Source organism: Peromyscus californicus, unplaced genomic scaffold (genome assembly GCF_007827085.1).
Source record: "Peromyscus californicus insignis strain IS unplaced genomic scaffold, ASM782708v3 Scaffold_20__1_contigs__length_68692818, whole genome shotgun sequence".
NCBI classification, from domain to species: Eukaryota; Metazoa; Chordata; class Mammalia; order Rodentia; family Cricetidae; genus Peromyscus; species Peromyscus californicus.
Window position 1 is genome coordinate 64,630,173 of NW_026294503.1, and position 6,000 is coordinate 64,636,172.

Here is a 6,000-nt window from a genome sequence, read left to right on the forward strand (position 1 = left end):
AATTTAAAATGAAAACAAAAGGGAAAGCTTGGAAACTATTAAATAATGACCCCCCCCATTTGTGGTAAAGTAGTCATTTATGGTGAAGATGCCTAGTGATCTCCCACACTCAACATTTCTGTGTGTATATGTTTGATAAACCTCTGGCACAGAATTTTAAACTTAACTATACCTGATTACAGTTGACAGGTGAAACCCTCAGAAAAATTAAAATCCTATTTGAAAACTTTCTAACAAACGTTTGTAGATATTCAAAATACATAATATGTACAAATAAAGCTGGTGCTTTTATTAAAACTGTCTACCAGAAAACACTTTCAGGGAGCGAAGGAGCCGAGACAATCGGGTCAGAGAAAAATGCTCACTGACTGACTTGGTTCACGTCGCCAAAGGAACACCTACCACACACACTGTCAACTCAAAGCCTTTGTTTTAAAAGGAAAACAGATCCTCTGGGGGGACCACATCGTGGCTATCCTCTGTATGTTAGGGTACTGTTAAATGGTTGGGAATTAATAAAGGCCTGTAGTCAGTCCTATCTGGGGATGGTGGTACACACCTATAATGCCAGCACATGGAGGACTGAGGCAAGAGACTCGGGAGTTCAAGTCTAGCCTCTGCTACACAGCAATCTGAAGCTAGCCTGAGCTCCATGAGATGTAGTCTCCAAAAAACCCAAAACAACAACAAAAAACCTGCAGCCAATGAAGCCTTTTCTTCTTTTTTAAAGTATTTTATTTATTTTTAGTGCACTTGTGTTTGGCCTGCATGTGTGTCTGTGTGAGGATGTCAGATTCCCTGGAACTGGAGTTACAGACAGTTGTAAGCCGCCATGTGGGTGGTAGAAATTGAACCTGGGTCCTCTGGAAGAGCAGCTAGTACTTTTAACTGCTGAACCATCTCTCTAGGTCTAAATGAAGAGTTTTCAAAGTCCATAAACTTCGGATACCAGATGATCAAAACTCTCCAAAGAACCCTCAAAGGCTCCAACCTTTTCTCCTAATCGGCATAAGACGAGACATACTTTATATTCTGTGTGTGCGTGTGCTGGGGATTGAACATAGGCTCTCACACATGCTAAACTCACTCTCTGCCACTGAGCTACATACACTCAGAGTCAAAACAAGATATTTAAAGAGCACCTAAGCAGTGAAAAGTGTCTCTGCTGTTAATAGAATTGTTTTCATTTCTGAAGCTTTCTCTTCCTAGAATTATTAGGTTGAAACTTGGCTCCACCTTTAACTAGAGTCGGGAACAAAGCCTGAACGTACCAAGTCAAACAAAGTCATACAATGAGGTAATTTTTACAAAATGGCACTGCTCTGCTAACCATGCCAGCACACTGTCTCGGCCCAGAGACTTCACGTTTCAGGGACTACCTGACACACTCCTTCTTCGTCTAACACATTAGCAGTGAAAAAGAGCTCCACCAACTTTTACTGAATTGCTGGAGAATTAAACAGGCTCCAATCCCACTTTCAAAAGGCCATAGAGGTGACTGACCAAAGATGTGGCAAGAATATGGGTGGTAAAATATACAGCAGTTGGGAGTACTTTTCTAGCACGCACATGCCCCAGGGTTTGATACCCAACACACTTGGGGGTCTCCCGGGGGTGGGGAGTAGAGAGAAGAAATACCAAAACAGTAACAGCAAATAATTTCACTGATACTGTAAGTTGTATCTGTGTGTTGCCTAACCCAGTTAATTGTAGGCTCTTTTAGGGTAGGGGCTTTGGAACTTTGAATTTACAAAAGAACTGACATAAAATTCACTGAAAAAAAGTTTTGTTCCCTCCTGCAAGAAAAAATTCCTAACATAATTTAGTACGATAATATGTTATTCTATCAATGCAAATATATGTGCGTGCAGATCTTTACAAAGAAGTGACCTTTTCTAGGCTGACAAGATGGCTCACCAGGTAAAAGGTGCTTGCCATGAAACCACGAGTTCAATCCCTGGAACCCACATGGTAGAAGGAAAGGACAGACTCCCACAGTTGTCCTCTGACCTGCATACAACACACATGCCATGGCACATACACACAGTAAATAAATGGAAAATAGTAAAAGAAGGAAAGAAAAAAATTTCTGGGCTCAACAGGTGAAAACATTTGCTGCACAAGCCTGGTGATCCGAGTTTGATCCTCATATCCCAAGGTGAGAGAACCAACTCCTATAAGTTGTCCTCCATGGCACCCTGCTAGTATTTACACACACACACACACACACACACACACACACACACACAGGCATGGGATGGTGGAGCACGTCTTTAATCCTAGCATTTAAGACGCATCCCGGAGAGCCCAGTCCATATAGCCAGCTCGAGGACAACCAGGAACTTTTTAAAGAAGCAGAAAGAGGAGGAGAAGTTATTTTTTGAAAAAACAACAACAAATTTTTCTGCCAACTTTATAGCTTTTGAAGGTTGTCTAAACAAGATCACACTTCTTCCACAGAATTCCGAAAGACCAGCCATAGACGCTAACTGGAATATGTATATTGCACCAGGAACTACGTAGATAAAAAGCATTCCACTTACCCACTTAGATGCAAAAGATGATCTCTCCTCCAAGGGGCACTGTCTTAAAAACTGACAGCATCAGACAGAGCCTTTGGCTAACTTGTAAAGTCAACAGAACCATTTGGATTCGGCAGATTTCCGAAAGCTGGAATTAGTAGCAAGACAATAGTGGGTCCGTATCTCTCACCAGGATCAGCTAAACTCATTGTACTACTGAGCACCAATAAGGAGGCAGGGACGGGCGCCAGATGGCTCGCTCCTAGCACCCACAACTGCAGGCTTGAGCGTGTGTGGCCAAGGGTGTACAGTTACCCAATATTAACACCTACGGATGTGAGTGAGCCACGGGTCCCAGCTCAAGCACATGAGAGCGATTTGAGAAGGACAGCAAGTAGGGGCTGCTATGTTCTCAACACTCCTCGGAAGGGTATTAAAAGTCTTCATCAGAGTTCATCTGAAGGAATGGAAGGGAGGGAAAGCGGAGAGGGAACAGGCGCATCCAAGAAGGAAAGAGTTGCTGGATGATCATCTCCCTGAGAGGGAGTTTTGACTTTTGATGAATCGCCACTTTCCCTCCATCCCGTGGGAGACCATGGGGCGGGACAGCGAAGGCTCAGCCCCGCGCACTTCCCAGAAGGGCGAGCGGAGGGTGGGAGGCTCCTCCACTGCCGACCCCAGGGGGAGCGGCTCCCGCTCCCGCTCCACCCCGCCTCGGAAGGCGCGGACAGAGTGCGGAGCGCGCCCGGGGTCTCCGAGCACACGCAGGCTCCGGGGGTGAGGGGAGAGGAGGCTCTTACCAGACCAGAAAGCCGTCGGCGCTCGGCGTTGCACGGCCACCGTCCCTGCGCTCTGCCCAGCGCACCTGTCGCGACCCGGTCGCAGCACCTACAGCTCGGCGGCCACGCCCCGGCCCGGCTCAGGGCCCCGCCCCGGCCACGCCCCCTGCTGCGGAGGCGCGCACGCCTCCCGCCTCCCGAGCGGCTTTGGGGCCAGCGTGCTCGCTCCCGGCGGCGTCTTCGGCTCGCTCCCGGCGGAGGCGATGCTAGGGAGGCGTGGCTCCCATGTGGCCTCTCAGGCTCACCCTGCCTCCTCTCTCTGACTAGGGATTGCAGCAATTTGAGACTCGCCCAGAAGTCTGGTCTAAGTTCAACTGCAGGGAAGTTCCTGGTGCGGTCAGGTGAAGGTCTGTGCAGAGGTGATTTACAAGGGGCCATGGCCTGTGCTGTAGAGCTGCGAATGAGGCCTGGCTGGGGCTAGCATTCGGTCAGCTCACCTTAGTGGACCTGAGTTCTCTCATGGAAAGAAAGGGCCGGAAGAGAGTAGATGGTGTCCACATTCTCCAAGAGCTGTGATTTGTTTTTTGTTTGTTTGTTTGTTTGTTTTGTTTTGCAACAATTGGAGGTTTTCCTTTATTTTTTGAGACCGGGGCTGGGTCTTAGCTGAGGCTGGCCAGGAACTCACTGTGCAGCTGAAGATCACTTCGAGCTGTTGGCTCACAACTGCCTGTAACTTCTGCTCCTGGGGATCTGACACTATCTTCTGGCGTGCGCGCGCGCGAGCACACACACGTATTAATAAAGATAAATACAAACCTTTTTTTAAAAAAAGAGGCTTGTAAGAGAAGTAGCACGCTCCCAAGAGTGGACTCGAACTTGTCAACAGTGTCGGCTAGAGCGTTTCTGTTCCTGCACTTGGGCTATTCGGAGTTGCAGAGGCCATGAGGAGGCATAGCATTTGGCCATCCAGCCCTCAGATTCTTTCTCCAGCTCCATTCCTCTGCATGATGCCCTTTGATCATACCCTTTCCCAAAGTAAAATATCAAACGAAAGGAATTCTGAAGCATTTCATGTAAGTATTGCTAAGTGATATCAGGAGTAGTGGTAGAAAGATTTGTATAACAGTCCTAAAGACAAAGGACACAATGATAAGTGACCATTCTGGCACCCAGAAGTCTGAAGTAGGATGGTTCCTGGACAGCTTGTGTTCCAGAGTGAGAATATCTAACAACAAATAACAATAAAAAAAAAAAAAACTACAAAAGGCAGTTGATGAATATGTTTTAAGGAGATGAACAATTCCAACAACAAAATAACCTCTTCATTCAAATATCTAACCTAGACCCATTTCTGGATGAATGCACTTAAGAAGCTCCAGGAACAATTAACATTTTATTCAAACATTAAAAGTTTTTTTGAAGGGGCTGGAGACATGGCTCAGCAGTTAGAGCACTGACTGTTCTTTCAGAGAACCTGGGCTCAATTTCCAACACCCACATGACAGCTCACAACTGTCTGTAACTCCAGTTCCAGGGGATCCAACACCCTCACACAGACAAAAATGCAGGTAAAACCCTAATGCACATAAAGAATAAATCATTTAAAAATGTTATATAAGAAAAGGTTTTTTGAATAGGAAAGCAGCAAACTGCTCTAACAGCTTGGGAAATGAGCTTTATAAGCTGAACAAGGAAGTAGTGATATCGGCTACAGCTAGGCTTTGCCTTACTGGCTATGGTCACATGGCAGCTCCCTAGTTATATAACCATTGACCGGTTGGCTATCTGTGAATGGCTATCCCAATTCAGAATTAATCAGTTAGAAGGACTTTCTGGAACAAAAATAACCTTAGGCCACTGGCCTGCTTATTTGCTTTAATGCTATGAAGCATGAATAAACTGAGACTACAGCTCAGTGACAGAGTGCTGGTCTGGCATATGCAAGGCCCAGGATCAGTCCCTAAGCTGTAAACCCCATGGGAGGCTAAGACCCTGTCAAAAACCAAAACAGAAAAGAAAGACCAGCAAAACTGAGTGGACCCCAGGGCCTCGTGTGTCCTAGATGTGCTCAGCGGTTAAGAGCTAGGTGTGTGGAGAGATGTGCTCAGCAGTTCAGAGCACTGACTGCTCTTTCAGAGGACCCGGGTTCAATTCCCAGCACCCACATGGCAGCTCCCAACCATCAGTAACTCCAGTTCCAGGGGATCTGACACTGTCACACAGACATACATGTGGACAAAACACCAACACATATAAAAGTAAATTCTTTTAAAGAGAGTATGGGATTGTACTTCAGTAAATGTATTCTGTTGCATATGGAACCCCTTAATAAAAACACAAGACCAAGCCAATAAGGAATCCATCCTCCACCAAAAAGTCTACAAAATGTAACCTGTGTTGGGGTGTTGGATCTAAATCTTGTTTCAGCCACTTACGTACTAGATCAACAATTCCCACAGGGTCCTTTGGAAACTGTAGGTTGTGGTACACTACTGGAGGCTTATATTTGCATGCTGATGTTAAGCTAGTGGGACTTTATGAGCCAGTTTTTAGTATAACCATTCTTTCTGTTTCTTTGTTTGTTTGCTTGAGACAGGGTTTCTCTGTGTAGCCCTGGCTGGCCTGTGACTCGCTCTGTAGACCAGGCTAGCCTCAAACTTAGAGCCCCACCTGCCTCTGCCTCCTGAGTGCTGGGATTA

The 6,000-nt window shown here is 46.2% G+C and overlaps 1 protein-coding gene across 2 annotated transcripts in view; it reads right to left on the minus strand.

Annotated features, from left to right (window-relative positions):
* Positions 1–3,434, minus strand: part of Lima1 (LIM domain and actin binding 1) — a 107,397-nt gene extending 103,963 nt beyond the window's left edge. The window contains exon 1 of one of the 2 annotated variants that reach the window (XM_052748948.1): positions 3,323–3,434. The gene's annotated coding sequence lies outside the window, so the exon portion shown is untranslated. Of the gene's footprint in view, positions 1–2,543; positions 2,692–3,322 lie in introns of those variants that run through there. The other variant, XM_052748947.1, reaches the window with a different exon arrangement.
* Positions 3,435–6,000: the final 2,566 nt, after the last annotated feature.